This window comes from Hyla sarda, chromosome 12, assembly GCF_029499605.1.
Source record: "Hyla sarda isolate aHylSar1 chromosome 12, aHylSar1.hap1, whole genome shotgun sequence".
Lineage (NCBI taxonomy): Eukaryota > Metazoa > Chordata > Amphibia > Anura > Hylidae > Hyla > Hyla sarda.
The window spans coordinates 72,658,211-72,674,728 of record NC_079200.1 but is presented as its reverse complement, the minus strand read 5'-3'; the positions used below and the strand labels follow the sequence as shown (position 1 = coordinate 72,674,728).

At 42.1% G+C, this 16,518-nt stretch overlaps 2 protein-coding genes across 8 annotated transcripts in view; one reads left to right on the top strand and one right to left on the bottom strand.

Annotated features, from left to right (window-relative positions):
• SPO11 (SPO11 initiator of meiotic double strand breaks) overlaps positions 1–16,518 on the top strand; it is a 274,209-nt gene that overhangs the window by 30,462 nt on the left and 227,229 nt on the right. The window contains exon 1 of one of the 4 annotated variants that reach the window (XM_056548966.1): positions 8,719–8,844. The exons of the other annotated variants lie outside the window; for them this stretch is intronic. The gene's annotated coding sequence lies outside the window, so the exon portion shown is untranslated. Of the gene's footprint in view, positions 1–8,718; positions 8,845–16,518 lie in introns of those variants that run through there. 4 annotated transcript variants of the gene reach the window in all.
• BMP7 (bone morphogenetic protein 7) overlaps positions 1–16,518 on the bottom strand; it is a 143,576-nt gene that overhangs the window by 93,498 nt on the left and 33,560 nt on the right. For 3 of the 4 annotated variants that reach the window (XM_056548958.1, XM_056548956.1, XM_056548959.1), the window contains exon 3: positions 8,670–8,800. The exons of the other annotated variant lie outside the window; for it this stretch is intronic. The gene's annotated coding sequence lies outside the window, so the exon portion shown is untranslated. The remainder of the gene's footprint in view (positions 1–8,669; positions 8,801–16,518) is intronic. 4 annotated transcript variants of the gene reach the window in all.

Sequence of the window (16,518 nt, the reverse complement as noted above, 5' to 3'; positions counted from 1 at the left end):
AGGACTGACTGCAAATCACTATGGGGGAAATTTATCTGCGCATTCCTGCCACTTTGGCTGTAATTTGGAACATTTATTTTGTGCAGTGAGTCTTTGCAGGGTAAAAAAATTGCCTTTTTCAAATAGACACCTTTGGCAAAAGTGACTGAAATGCAGTGCTTTATTCTAGACTTTGCAGTCTTTTTTAAAAAGGCAATAATGCACAAATGGCCAAAATGAAAATTATTACCAAATCTGCCTTGCCAGCCTACAGCAAGTTCTGCAGTAATTTTTTTTTATTTTTTTATTTGTGCAAAATGTATCAAAGTCTGTGTGCCTTATTGATAAGTTTGGCACAAGAAAACACAGGAAAACAAAATGGCAGGAGGAATTGTAACAGGTCACGGCAGGTGGTGGGTCCTCTGGGCCTGTGTGGATGATGACGTGAGCCATGCCAGGGAGCGGAGTCTAAGGTGCTGCTGGTTTTCCCCAGAGCCCACTGCAAAGTGGGATGGTCTTACTGTAGCAGGCAGCACCCAGATCGTTACCCCTGGCACGACTCGTCCACACAGGTTGCTGTTATGTGGCATGTCACAAAAGGAAACTGGCAAGATGAGGTCAAGGTAGCAGTAGGTCAGGCCAGGTGGATCAGGATCACATAGTATGCACTCTCTAGGGCACAAAGGCAAAAAAAAAAAAAAATCCGACAGGGATACAAGGTAGGAGCAATTACTTATAACAAGAGAACAGGTGAATACACTAAATTAAATGAGTACTGGCCCTTTGAATGTAAGAGCTCCAGCGAGCGCACACTAGGAGGCTGCGGGAACAGAAAGACCAGGGAGGTGAGTGACGGGTGTGGATTCGCATGTGGGCGCAGCCCGCAATGCGAATCCCAGCCCCACCGGCAGTGGGGACGTGACAAGAGGAATGACTGCACACATCACACAATGATAAATCTCCCCTTATATTCCCCTGGACTGATGTAGTGAAATAGTAGGTGCATTCATAGTACAGTTTTCTTCTGCAAATCTGTCCGTACACAGAAAAAAACCACAAGGGGATTGCAGCAGAATTTTCAGCAGGTCTCCCTCCTAAACACTTAAAAAAAACAAAAAAAACATGGGAAGTTGGAATGCTATGGATGCATTAATAATATGTAAAATCCACAGGGAACATTTGCTGCATTTCTTCACAAGAATGTACCTGCTGCAGATTAAAACATTTCCAGTATACTGCATGTAGCAAATGCGCCATGTCTGGACCCAGCCTTATGGAGCAGGACAGGAGCAGGGAAACATGTTGCTGTACAAATGGGAAAAGGTGTCATTCAAGTCTGAGAAGGTAACAACAACCCTATATTGTTTGTCAACCTGTGTTTTTGCCGCTATTCGATGAAAAAAATTACACATTTTTAGGCTGGAACTCCACTGAGGTTTTTTTTTTGCAAAAACGCCGTAGAAAACGCAAATTTTCAGTGAAAAAACGCTGCGTCCAGATGTTAGCTGCAAGTCAATGGTAAACTGCAACATGCCAGATTCACTTGGCGTTTTTCAGCAATTTCAGGCTCAGAGGCTGGATTTTCAAAACGCCCGACAAAACCTAGTTTGGCGTTTTTGCCCTGAAATCGTGGCGTTTTCCTCCCAAAGAAGTCTATGAGAGAGCAAAAACGCCAAGAAAAACGCCATGTTGGTTTTAAATTTTGCGTTTTTGCAGGCGGTTTTTATTCTTTTTTGGACTTTAGCGATCCCCCCAAAAAATATGGAGATACCTTTTTTATTAAAATTTCATAGGGTACCATAAAAAAAAATAATAAAAAAGATACAGTAGTGATGGAAAGAATTGTACCTAACGAAATGTATCTTTTTTATAACAAAATGTTTATTAATTTTTAAACAGGGATCAATTTATGTGAGCGGGTAAAGCGCTAAAAATGTAGCAGACAATAATAAAAATGTAGCGTGTGCGCATTTTTCACTTTTATTAAAACATTTTTTAGGTAGTACTACTACTACTCCCAGCATGGAACACACTGTTCCATGATGGGAGTAGTAGTTACCGGGGTCCCTTGTGATCCTCTTGTATAATGTATAGATGCAGCGGCTGCTCTTCTATGGTGCCCTGCACTGCCGTATATATACACATATTCCTATTTCCCGCAGAGAGCTGTGATTGGCCAGATGGTTCCAGTCAATCACAGCTCTCTGAGAAATCAGAATGTGTATATATACGGCAGTGCAGGGGACCATAGGAGAGCGCCGGCCGCTGCATCTATACATTATACAGGAGCATCACAGCGGGTGTCAGGAGTGATACCCTCAGTGATCTTTCCATAACTGCAGGTAATACTACTCCCAACATGGAGCACACTCTGCCCCATGCTGGGAGCTGTAGTACCTGCATTAATAGACAGATCCAAGCAGGTGTCAGAAGTTACACTTGCTGCGATCTGTCTATTAATGCAGGTACTACAGCTCCCAGCATGGAGCAGAGTGTACGCCATGTTGGGAGTAGTAGTGCCTACTAAAGGACACATCACAGGGGGTGTCACTACTGACACCCGCTGTGATCGTCCTGTCTATAGCAGAGATGCAGAGCGGCTGTATACATCGCTCGCATCCCTGCTCTGCACTGTACTCTGGGCCGGCCACTCATTCATTGATTTTTCCCTCAGAGCTGTGATTGGTTGAAACCATCCGGCCAATCACAGCTCTGGGTGGGAAATGAATGGCCAGTGATGTGAATAGAGCAGAGATGTGAGCGCTGTATTGAGCCACATCACTGCTATATTATGGACGATCGCATCGGGTGTCAGAATGACACCCGGGGCGATAGGTCTATAGTAAAGGTACTACTACTCCCATCATGGAACAGTCTTGTTCCATGCTGGGAGTAGTAGTACTACATAAAAAAATTTGAAAAAAAGAAGAGAAAAATATAAGTTAAATGAACACACACTTTATAAAAAATATTTAACATTTTGTTATAAAAAATAAACATTTAATTAAATACATTTTTAAATTTATTTATTTTTTGTAAAAAAAAAAGAAAAAAACAAAGAAAAAAAAAGGGGCCAAAAACGGCAAATTCCGCACAAAGGTAAAAACTCCAGAAAAAACGCCAAAACACAGGGAAAAACTGTGGCAGTTTATCTGGAGTTTTTATGCCACAAAAATCGCAGGGCAAAAACCTCAGTGGAGTTCCAGCCTTACAGCTATTTGTAATGATTAATCAGGTCGCTGTAAGAAATGCTTAATTTTTACTGCAATTTCAGTCATTTGTGTAAAAAACTTCAGCAGTCCAGCGATGTGGTAATGTAACAGGGGAACACAATGTTATCCAACACTTCTGCACCTCTTCATAACTAGGTCTGTCTTGAAAAGCTGGGTGATTACAGCAATACAGTTTGCAACCGAGTTTTCAAATGTATGGATAAAACCAAATGAACAGCTAAACAGACTTGTTATGTTCTTTTAAGACTCTGGTCATCATCTGCAGTGGAGTTAGGCCACTTAAGGGTCTCATTGTAGATGCTGATGTCCCAATATCCCTTCCCTCTCCGGCCTCCAGACAAGGACAGATTCTTATCATGCTAAATACAGTATTATAGGAGGAGAAAAGTACTGCAAACACAGATCTCAGGAGTAGATAGAAAACGGAGAGATCCCGACCTCCTCTCATCTGCCATTGGGATCTCCCATTCTCTCTCGTATTACACCAGCAACAGATAAATGTTAGCGAACAATGGTTACCTTATCAACCATTAAACAGATATCTCATGTTAATGTACACCTAAAGATGAGTGGCAAACTATTATGGTGCCGTTTGTATGCTGCCTGATCACTTTCCATAGGAGATGCTGAGGGACAGTAGGATTGCAAGATTGTCCATGGGGGAGATTTATTAAAACCTGTGCAAAGGAAAAGTTGCTGAGCTGCCCATAGCGACCAATCCAATTGCCGTTTTCATTTTTCAGAGGCCTTGTTAAAAATAAAAGCGAGCTGATTGGTTGCTATGGACAACTTTTCCTCTGAACAGGTTTTGATAAATCTCCCATGTGTCTACACATCTCATTTCATTAGAGGAGATATCATAGCAGAATGGACTTCACATGCAGCTCTACAATGTAGAAATCATGGGACCTTCAAGACCAGTATGTCAAAAGAACAGAAAAAGTATAAGTGTTCAGGGTAGTGCATAAAAATTAACTTTTATTTGGGTCATTTAAAAGTCACCCAAAAAAACCGTGTTTGATTCCAACACCATTAAAAAATAGAATAGATGTAGACCATCAGGAGCAGTAACCTTCCAGGATCGGAGGAGACGCTCAAACTGTGCCACAGCTACTTAGTAACTATAGGTTACCAAAGTTAGCAGCATATCATACCACTATTATATTATACCACCGACGCGTTTCTGCCATAAATTTATATGGCGTCCTCAGGGAGGCATATAATATGTACAAAGAAGTCAGATTGACAGGTATTATGTATATACAATCGGTATATCAAATCAAAGGAAGTATTAAAGAGGTCCTTGGCGTAGGCAACAGGTCATATATCTGCAATAACAATATTCTCATATCCCTATAAATCCTATAGGGAAAAGCAGCAGGTATATATAAATAACAAGACTCTGTCCCTGTGTTATAAGCCAGGACTCTATCCGTTGGTCCACGGATCCCTGGTTTGCGGGGCGGGCGCGACAACCTGCTGTGGCGCAGGGAGCTGGCTCCATCCAGCTCTGTTCACTCCGGTGTGTGAACAGACGCCGACAGTTCACACACCGGAGTGAACAGAGCTGGATGGAGCCAGCTCCCTGCGTGTTGGATTCCTGGTGTTGGAATCAAACACGTTTTTTTTGGGTGACTTTTAAATGACCCAAATAAAAGTTAATTTTTATGCACTACCCTGAACACTTATACTTTTTCTGTTCTTTTGACATATTCGAATGCTGGGTGGAATTACGCTTAAGCGTGGTCTGACGTGGGACCTAACATATTTACGTCTAGTTGATTAGACCTTCAAGACCAGGTAAAGAGTCTTAGGCTGGGTCCACACTACGTTTTGTCCCATACGGGAGCGCATACGGCAGGGGGGAGCTAAAAGCTCGCGCTCCCGTATGTTACCGTATGCGCTCCCGTATGTCATTCATTTCAATGAGCCGACCGGAGTGAAACGTTCGGTCCGGTCGGCTCATTTTTGCGCCGTATGCGCTTTTACAACCGGACCTAAAACCGTGGTTGACCACAGTTTTAGGTCCGGTTGTAAAAGCGCATACGGCGCAAAAATGAGCCGACCGGACCGAATGTTTCACTCCGGTCGGCTCATTGAAATGAATGACATACGGGAGCGCATACGGTAACATACGGGAGCGCGAGCTTTTAGCTCCCCCCTGCCGTATGCGCTCCCGTATGGGACAAAACGTAGTGTGGACCCAGCCTTACACAATATGGTCTCTTGCCATGCAAACCAATAAGTACAAAAATGTGAACAGGGCTGCAGGGCAACTGTGTCATGGTAAAGATCGCAGTTACCTGCAAATGTGGTTGGCTCATAACCAAGCATAAACTGTGATGTGAAAAAAAATTACTGGAATTATGGCCCCAGATTGCAAATCACAAGTGACCTAATTGATGTAAGTCATCTGCAACTCCAACTCACTTGTGACATGTCAGCCATTTATTTTCATTTTGGTATGTGAAGGGTGTTGCAAATCCTAATTCACACTTGATTCATAGCCAAATAACACCTGAAAGTTGGTTTCACATATCTAGCGATGGTTTTAAATATATATTGCACACAGCAAATTTGCACTTTTCACTTTATTCTGGCTGTACATTGTTTCATCTGTGAAAACCAAGTTCCTAATAATTTTCATCGCAAAACCACAGCCAGTCGTGGTAAAACACATGGTACAAAACCATTACATGTGAACTCAGCCGAGTTAGGCGGGGTTCACGCCACAAAATTTCAAACCGGAATTCCATAAAAAAATTCCACCAGAAAACTGAACCTGCTGGATGTTCTGGCAGAATCCACGCCGCAGAAATTGGCATCTATCAAGACGGCAATGACCGTAGGGGTCCTAGCACCAACTGATTCAATCTGAGCTGGCCGCACTCGCAGATTTTGTAGCGTGAACCTGGCCTTAGGCAATGTTCACATGGCAAAATTTCCGTTTCATAACATGCTGGCGCTCCTTTGTTAGGGACAATGGGGGGGTATGAATGAAGCTTTTTACCCTGTTTTTTTGTCTGACATTTGTCACAATTTTTCCTTTGTCATTTTTTGCGCCAAATGGTTTAGAACAAAATCACTGATTTCACTTTGTTAGTCATGATTTCAGTTAAAATCATGCCTTGGTATGAAATTCATCATTTGCGACTTTTGTTTTTGGTGCATTTTTGGGCGCAATCGTGCCCGTTAGGTGGCAAACTTGCACCAAGAAAAAAGTGACACAGAAAGTAGCTAAACAACATTACAGGGTAGAACACAGGCCAAACAAAGTGGCTTACCAATGTCTTAGTACGTGGCTGTTTTCAAGTTCACAAACAAAACAAAAACCTTAACCCATGTAAAGAAAAAAAAAAAAAAGAAAAAAAAAAAAAAAGCTTGTTTAAAAAGGACCAGAAAGCAAAATACCCCAAAAAATGATGTTTAGCTAAGGTAAAAAGAAACATTTATCCCAGTCAAACATTTATCAACCCTAGGAACAGATTTTTAAGTTGGAAAAAGGAACTGACTGGGTTAGATTTAAGTGTGTGAAGCTAGCTAGTTGAAAAAGCAACATTTAGCCATGGCTAAAGTAAAACATTTATCAAGCCTAGGAACAGAATTTTAAGTTAGAAGAAGGAACTACCTGTGTTAGATTTACCTTTGTGAAGCAGAGCAAAATCCAAGTGGAGAACTAACAAGTTTCGGCTGCTACAACACAGCCAGAAAATGTTGCCTGGAATTCTGGCTGTTGCCTGGCATTTTATAGGCGCATCAATTGCGCCAAATTTAACAAGTGGTTTGAGACAAATGATAAATCTGGCGCAAAAACGCACTATTTGTCGCAAAAAAAAATACATAAAATCACACATTGCTACACCATTATTGATACATGTCCCTCAATGTCCGCACAGAGATTTCCATGCAGACAGTGCCGTGTGAACATAGCCTTGACTTCAATGGGAAGCAACATAATCCCTTCCAAATTCTGCAGAGGGAATTCTGCAAGCAGAATATTAGCTTCCAGTAGCTCGCAACAGATTAGTTACGTTAGAACGTACCCTTAGGCTAGGTCCACACTGAGGAATTTCCACGCAGAAAAATCAGTCGGTGCTTGGATCACGCGGAGCTTGCTGTTCCACAGTGGCAATGTATTATTCGAGGATTAAGCCTAAAGAATGACCGAGATCATTCTTTTGGTGGCGGAATTTCAGCAGAGACTCCACCGCTGAAAATCTGTAGTGTGGACTGTGCAGCAGAATCCCATTGACAGCAATACTGCACCGGAATTTCTGAGCGTAATGTCTAAGCAGAATTATGCTTGAATATTCTGCAGTGTGAACCTAGCCTAACACAGCAAGTCAAAGACAAAATGTACACAATCCAGCGGAATTTGGATCCGCCTCAGAAATTTACATATGAAAATTACGCCGTGTAACCAGTTGCAGAAATCCCTTGCAGATTTCACCTGAATTTCCACAGTGTGAACTAGCTCCTAGGGTACGGCCACATGTAGAGTAAATACTGCAGATTTTTGGTAGAGAAACATTTTCAGAATTTCCACACCGATGTCCACAGCAAAAATCTCAAAAACTACATTGTGCTGATTTTGGAGTAGAATTCTTGCGGATTTTCAACTTCTGATTTCAGGACGGACTATACTAATTATATTTTTTTTTTAATTATGAAAATTCCTCATCAAACACTGCAAAACTACAGATTTATTGCAAATTTTTACTTCTCTATTGAAGTCAGTGAGGAAAATCAGCATATTGCAGATCTAAAATCTTTGCTCAATTTTTTTTACAGCTTTTAAGCGATGTACATTTTCTAGATTTTCTTTTAGCAGCAAACCCATTATGTGTGATCCTACCCTAAATTATGATGCCAAAATATGAGATGGCAGCATGGTGGCTCTGTGGTTAGTGTTACCTTACAGGTCTGGGGTCTGCTTAAGGGCAATCAGAATGGATTTTGTTATGTCCATGTACATTACAGAAATTCCAAGCAGAATTTTGCTTGCAGAATCCGTAATTGGTGACTAATGTCCGCGCAGACCCAGCCAATCCATTGACTACACATCAACCGGGCAGATTCCACTAAAAGAATAAACATGTTTATACTTTCGGCTGAATCCGGATCCACTTTGTAAATTCCACTATGGAACTTCCAACACAGAGCAGCAGAAACCCGTGAAAAACAATAGGCTATTGCAAGTGGAGGAATTCAGAGAGGAATTTCCATAATGTGCATGGGCCCTTAGTTCTCCCTGTGTTTTTTTATTTTTTTTATTTCTGGTACTCTGGCTTCTTTCCATGCTTCAAAAAACATCCTAAATTATTATTTGTACAGCACTGTGGAATATGATGGAGCTATTATGAATTATTATTTGTACAATAGTGTGGAATACGTTGAAGCTATATGAATAGATAAAAAGTAAAATGTTGTTAAATGCAGAATTACAATTATACTTACAGGGGTAAGTTCATCGTATGGTATTTTCACATTATAGGTGTGGATCTCCATTAAACTATCTGAAGCTTCCTGTTCTTGAACACTGGTCAGTGAAAAGGATGGCACAAGTGTGAAGAGTCTGTGTTCTATCTCTATATTGATATTTGGAGAAACAGTTTCACAGAGATTCTGTCAGGTGAAGTGTTGTCAGATCTAATGTTGATCACAAGCAGCATTCTCAGCAATATCTACATCCTACTTCTAGCTTTGATACTGACATACATATGCATATCACTGTAAAACTTATTGTAGGTGGTGATCTGGTCTTGACACCTGGCCTCATGAGAGGCCCTTATCTGTGAGGAATCGTCCCAGACAGGAGACGCTGATTCAGATGCAAAGCCGCAGCGTCTCTGTGGTTTATGCCTCTAGGGTTTACATGGCATTATCAGGACTGTCTATGAGGTGTGTGTTATCTGATCACACAGGGGGCTGCTCATTCATAGCCGACTCCTGATCATATAGATAAAGTATCTTACATCAATGTGTCCACCCCTGATATTTTTGTAAATAGTTTATTCTATCTTTTCATGTGACAACACTGAAGAAATGACACTCTTCTACAATGTAAAGTAGTGGGTGCACATCCTGAATAAGGGTAGGGTCACACGTAGCGTATTTTACGTTGCGGATCCGCCAGTGACCCCCGACCCATAGTATGCCTCCAGCTGTGATGATGAGCAGGTGTCCTAAATTTGGTGTTATCGCTCTCACACGCTCTTATATTGGTCAATGGAAGTTTAACATGGCACCTCATGGCAAAGAACTCTGAGGATTTATATAAAGATTGGCAAGGCTATGAGAAGATTGCCAAGACCCTGACAACGGTTGGCAAGAAGACCATACAGCGGTTTGACAGGACAGGTTCCACTTAGAACATGCCTCGCCATGGTCGACCAAAGTAGTTGAGTGAACATACTCAGCGTCATATCCAGAGTTGGTCTTTGGTAAATAGACAAATGAGTGTTGCCATACACTGCATCAAATTGGCCTGCATCTTGTGGTCCGAGGACCAAGATAAACTATTTGGTTCAGATGGTGTCAAGTGTGTGTGGTGGCAACCAGGTGAGGAGAACAAAGATAAGTGTGTCTTGTCTACAGTTAAACATGATGGTAGGAGTGTCATGGTCTGGGTCTGCATAAGTGCTGCTGATACTGGGGAGCTACAGTACATTAACCCCTTAAGGATCAAGCCCATTTTCAGCTTAAGGACCAGAGCATTTTTTTGCACATCTGACCACTAACACTTTAAGCATTAATAACTCTGGAATGCTTTTACTTTTCATTCTGATTCCGAGACTGTTTTTTCGTGACATATTCTACTTTAAGTTAAGGGTACATTTTTGTCGATACTTGCATCATTTCTTGGTGAAAAAATTTCAAAATTTGATGAAAAAAAATAGAAAATGTAGCAGTTTTCTAACTTTGAAGCTCTCTGCTTGTACATTCCAAACAAATTATATATTGATTCACATATACAATATGTCTACTTTATGTTTGCATCATAAAGTTGACATGTTTTTACTTTTGGAAGACATCAGAGGGCTTCAAAGTTCAGCAGCAATTTTCCACTTTTTCACTAAATTTTCTAAATCGGAATATTTCAGGGACCAGTTCAGTTTTGAAGTAAATTTGAAGGGCCTTCATATTAGAAATACCCCATAAATTACCCCATTATAGAAACTGCACCCCTCAAAGTATTCAAAATGTCATTCAGTACGTGTGTTAACCCTTTAGGTGTTTCACAGGAATAGCAGCAAAGTGAAGGAGAAAATTCAAAATCTTCATTTTTTACACTCGCATGTTCTTGTAGACCCAATTTTTGAATTTTTACAAGGGGTAATAAGAGAAAAAGCCCCACAAAATTTGCATTTAGGAAGCCCCTATGGTGCCAGAACTGCAAAAAAAAAAAAAAAAAAAAAAAACACATAACAAGGGGTCCAGTGAGCCTTAACACCCCACAGGTGTTCAACGACTTTTTGTTAAACTTGGATGTGTAAATGAAGGAAATTTCTTTTTTTTTTTTCACTAAACTGCAGATTTTTCCCCAAATTTTACATTTTTACAAAGGGTAATAGGACAAAATTACCCCCAAAATTTGTAACCCCATTTCTTCTGAGTATGGTAATACCCCATGTGTGGACGTCAAGTGCTCTGCTGGTGCACTACAATGCTCAGAAGAATAGGAGCGCCATTGAGCTTTTGGAGACAGAATTTGCTTGGAATGGAAGTCAGGGGCCAAGTGCGTTTACAAAGCCCCCCCCCCCCCCCGTGGTGCCAGAACAGTGTCCCCAACATGTGACCCCATTTTGGAAACTACACCCCTCACAGATTTTAATGAGGGGTGCAGTGAGTATTTAGAACCCACTGGCGTTTGACAGATCTTTGGAACAGTGGGCTGTGCAAATGAAAAATTAAATTTTTAATTTTCACGGACCACTGTTCCAAAAATGTCAGATACCTGTGGGGCGTAAATGCTCACTGTACCCCTTATTACATTCTGTGACGGGTGTAGTTTCCAAAATGGGGTCACATGTGGGGGGGCGTCCATTGTTCTGGCACTACGGGGCTTTGTAAACACACGTAGCCTTCAATTCCGGACATATTTTCTCTTCAAAAGCCCAATGTTGCTCCTTCTTTTCTGAGCATTGTAGTGTGCCCACAGAGCACTTTACATCCACATATGGGGTTCTTACTCAGAAGAAATTGGGTTATAAATTTTGGGGGGCTGCTTTACTATTTTCCCTTGAGAAAATGAAAAATTTTGGGTAACACCAGCATTTTAGTGATTTATTTAATTTTTTTCATTTTTCCATCCAGCTTTAAAGAAAATTCTTCAAACACCTGTGGGGTGTTAAGGCTCACTATACCCCTTGTTATGTTCCGTGAGGGGTGTAGTTTCCAAAATGGGGTCACATGTGGGTATTTATTTTTTTGCATTTGTCAGAACCGCTGTAAAATCAGCCACCCCTGTGCAAATCACCAATTTAGGCCTCAAATGTACATGGTGCGCTCTCACTCCTGAGCCTTGTTGTGCACCCGCAGAGCATTTTACGCCCACATATGGGGTATTTCTGTACTCAGAAGAAATTGCGTTACAAATTTTGGGGGTCTTTTTTCCTTTTACCGCTTGTGAAAATAAAAATTATGGGGCAACACCAGCATGTTAGTGTAATTTTTTTTACACTAACAGGCTGGTGTAGCCCCCAACTTTTCCTTTTCATAAGGAGAAATTTGTAGTGCAATGTCTCCAGAGTACGGGAATACCCCATATATGGCCCTAAACTGTTTCCTTGAAATACGACAGGGCTCCGAAGTGAGAGAGCGCCATGCACATTTGAGGACTAAATTAGGGATTGCATAGGGGTGGACATAGGGGTATTCTACGTCAGTGATTCCAAAACAGGGTGCCTCCAGCTGTGTCTAAACTCCCAGCATGCCTGGACAGTCAGTGGGTTGTATATGTAGTGTTTTACCCTTTATTATTTGTTAGAGTAGTGTAGCGTTTTGAGGGGACATTCACACTGGTGGGGGTTACAGTGAGTTCCCGCTGCAGCGAAAAATTTGCCGCAGCTCAAACCTGAAGCAGGAAACTCACTGTAAACCCGAACCGTGTGAATGTACCCTGTACATTCACATGGGGAGGCAAACCTCCAGCTGTTGCAAAACTACAACTCCCAGAATGTACTGATCATCGAAGGGCATGCTAGGAGATGAGATGTAGTTATGCAACAGCTGGAGGTATGCAACTACAGCTCCCAGCATGCCGAGACAGTTGTTTGGGCATGCTGGGATTCGTAGTTTTGCAACATCTGGAGGGCTACAGTTTAGAGACCACTGCACAGTGATCTCCAAACTGTGGTCCTCCAGATGTTGCAAAACTACAAATCCCAGCATGCCCCGACAGCAAACTGCTGTGTGGGCATGGTAGGAGTTGTAGTTTTGCAAGATCTAGAGGGCCACAGTTTAGAGACCACTGTATAGTGGTCTCCAAACTGTAGCCCTCCAGATGTTGCTAGGCAACTCACCGGCTTCCATAGGATCCAGGGAGCCGCATCGCCGTCCTCTGCTGCCGCAGATCGCTGCCTGCTGCCGATCGTAAGGTCCCAGTCGGTTCCCCCGTTCTGCCCTGACAACAGTGGGTAGGCAGAGCAGGGGAACCGAACGTTAACCTCCTCGCACCCCCGATCTGCTATTGGCCATCGCTTCTGAATGACCAATAGCAGGAATAGGAGGGGTGGCACCCCTGCCACCTCACTCCTATCCCTTCAGGGGGATCGTGGGTGTCTTGGACAACCCCGATCCCCCTTATTTTCCGGGTCACCAGAGATCCCTATGACCCAGAATCGCCGCAAATCATCGGTGTGAATTCACTGGCGATTTGCGGCGACCCCGACATTGGGGGGGGGGGGGGGTCTCAGGCGCGGCGGGGACCGAAATTCCAATGGGCGTACAGGTACAGGTGCCTGTACGCTCGTGGTCCTTAAGGGGGTTAAAGGGGTACTCAGGTGGAAATTTTTTTTTTTTTTTTTATCAACTGGTGCCAGAAAGTTAAACAGATTTGTAAATTACTTCCAGTACTTATTAGCTGCTGCATACTACAGAGGAAATTATTTTCTTTTTGGAACTGTGCTCTCTGCTGACATTACGAGCACAGTGCTCTCTGCTGACATCTCTGTCCATTTTAAGACCTGTCCAGAGTAGGAGAAAATCCCCATAGCAAACATATGCTGCTCTGGACAGTTCCTAAAATGGACAGAGATGTCAGCAGAGAGCACTGTGCTCATGATGTCAGCAGAGAGCACTGTGTTCCAAAAAGAAAAGAATTTCCTCTGTAGTATTCAGAAGCTAATAAGTACTGGAAGGATTAAGATTTTTAAATAGAAGTAATTTACAAATCCTTATACTGTTGCTATTGAATGGCTGACTGGCTACCTCGAAACGCGTCTAGCCTCTATCACCTGTACCCCAGTATTGGAAAACCCGACGATCTTTACCATCATTCACCGGATTGCAAGAAATTTACCGGAGCACGCTTCCGGGGTTGTACGCATCCGCCTGCCAGCAGACGTCTCCCCGGCGAAAACCTTTTTCTGGCAACCAGGCTCCAGGACATTGATGGTAAGAGGCATAGTGTGCCAAATCCCCAAATCCACTAAAAACTTTCCCTGTGTCGCCGGGGTAGAGTGGTCCACATTTGAGGGGCCTCCAGCACTGCAGAGCGCTGCCTCATGCACCCAGAGGATTACAATTAAGAGACTATCTATATCCCACTCACCAATCTCTAGCCCTGTGCAGCCAGGGTAGATTGGGATACACACAAGGAAACCCCAGTGCTGCACAGCGCATTGATTTTAACCCCTTACCAACATGCTGCCGCATGCAGTATCCTGACCAGATACGAGCTATACAGAGACATTGCTACTCAGAATATTTGTAATCAACCATACAAGGCACGATCTCCGTGCATACATCTATAAGCGCTACAGACTATTTGTAATCAACCATACAAGGCATGATCTCTGTGCATACATCTATAAGCGCTATAGACTATTTGTCACACTGGAATACCAGCACTTTTTTACCCTGTATATTATATGTCTATTTTATTTTATATGAATATTTTATACATTCACTATTCACCACAAGCACTATCATTGTAATAATAAATAGTTTTAAATCAATTCACTGGATCTACATAATTTTTTACATATTTTTTTATTTTATATACACCCATTTATTGGTGACAATCAAGCCCAGACTTGAGGAAAGTGTACCCCCACTTTATACATTGTTCGCAGGTTGTATGGGATACACAACCTTTTTCACATTAGTACTAGTCTGTTAGTAATACTATTTTCCCTATTGTCAGGTTGCAGCTACCTATACACGTTTTTAATTTAAAAAATCTGTTTAACTTTCTGGCACAAGGTGATTTAAAAATAAATAAAAACATTTAAAAAAAGGTTTTCCACAGGCGTACCCCTTTAAGGAAGCCATAAGTACTAACACATACCATTACATATTGAAGTAGAGCATTATCCTCTCCCTTCGAAGACTGGGATGCAGGACAGTATCCCAATATGATAATGACCCCAAACAAACCTCAAAGACCACCGTTGCCCTGCTAAAGAAGCTGAGGGTTAAGGTGATTGACTGGCCAAGCATGTCTCCAGTCCTAAACCCTATTAAGCATCTGTGGGGCATTCTCAAATGGAAGGTGGGAGAGCTCAAAGTCTCATCAACATCAACAAGTTCAGTGATGAGATACTGTGTTATTTTTACTGCGTTGAGATACTGAGTGATGAATTATGTGAGATATGTTCCAATATTCAGATAAACCTCAATAGATACAATTTAACTGTGGAGAGTTGCTATCTCCAGCCAACTCCAATTCAAAAGGCCAGGTATGATATTTCTATGGTGGCAGCAGGAAATAGTAGCGATCAGGCATCTATATTGTTGAATATCTTGGGAAAGAATAAAATCAGGATAGTTGAATGTCAGTACTTTAACTATCTCCCACTGGGGGAGAGAGCATTAGGCTTGCAAGATAGCATTCTGGAAGAGACTTGTTGTAACACTGTACATACATTCTGGTGCATGAAAATAATGTCTTGTCCACTTTAAAGTTCAACTGTAAATTTAAAAAACTGGTGCAGTGAAGAATGAGACAGGGAGAAAAGCACTTAGCTGTACCACTATCCTGCCTCATTCTAATGGCTACTGCTAATCTCTAGCGACGCAATATGAATGGGTCCCAGAATAAAAGGACAGGGACAGAAGAGGATTTTGTTTCTCAGGATAGCCTCCAGGATCCAGATCATGGCGAGTAGAAGATCTAGATCTGGCCTGAAATCAAAGCTGTCTAAGTTTTCCCTTAGAGCAGCCAATCACAGCTCAGCTTTCATTTTACCAGAGCTGATTATAATATACAAGCTGAGCTGTGATTGGTTGTTATGGGAGTTTTGGTTTCAGGCAGATTGATAAATCTGGGTCACAGTCTTTACAGAATGCATACCATCTAGGAAGGTGTCTGAACTTCTCCAACATATATGTACACAGGGACGCCTCTCATAACAGGTGATGGTAATGATATGACCTTGGGTGGAAGATTCTCTTATCTGGCCAGGACACAGGGGGCAGCCCTCCTGTAACTCTGACAGCGCTAAGAAAAGCTCCAGATGTATGCACAATGAAAACACTGTTCTACATGTGGAGACTGTAAACCTCCCCCCCCCCCCCTCCCACCCAGACACTGCTCTTCATGGGTAGACTAACCCCTGTCCCCACCCAGATTCTGCCCTACAATACGGAATAACAACCCCCTATCCTCCACCCCCGACACTGCCCAACATGAGGATACGACCCTCCTACACAAATACTGTGGCCTATAAGCTGAATGTTCATCCAGAGTATAGTCTGAAATGTCAGTGTGTCATTGTCCTGTTCCAAGTGTCAGTGAGTCATTGTCCATTGACCCTGAGCGTCATTAGCTGTACCCCAAATGTAAGACTTTGGGGGACATTAATACAATATACTACCAACAAAGAGATGGCCACTGTGGTGTAACCACAATTGGTTCACTTAACCAATCCTCACAACCAAAGAGAACCAATTATGTAAAATCTTAATGTTTATTGAACATATATCAAAAAAGATATACATTTAAAAAATAGAGCATTAAAATAAAGGCACTGAAGGTGACAAAAACAGATGACTGTAGATGGTAAAGGAGGCACAACAATACATGGAGTGTGTGCGTCAGGGGGCATGTCTAATCCCCCTTAAAGGTGGGTACAAATATCCA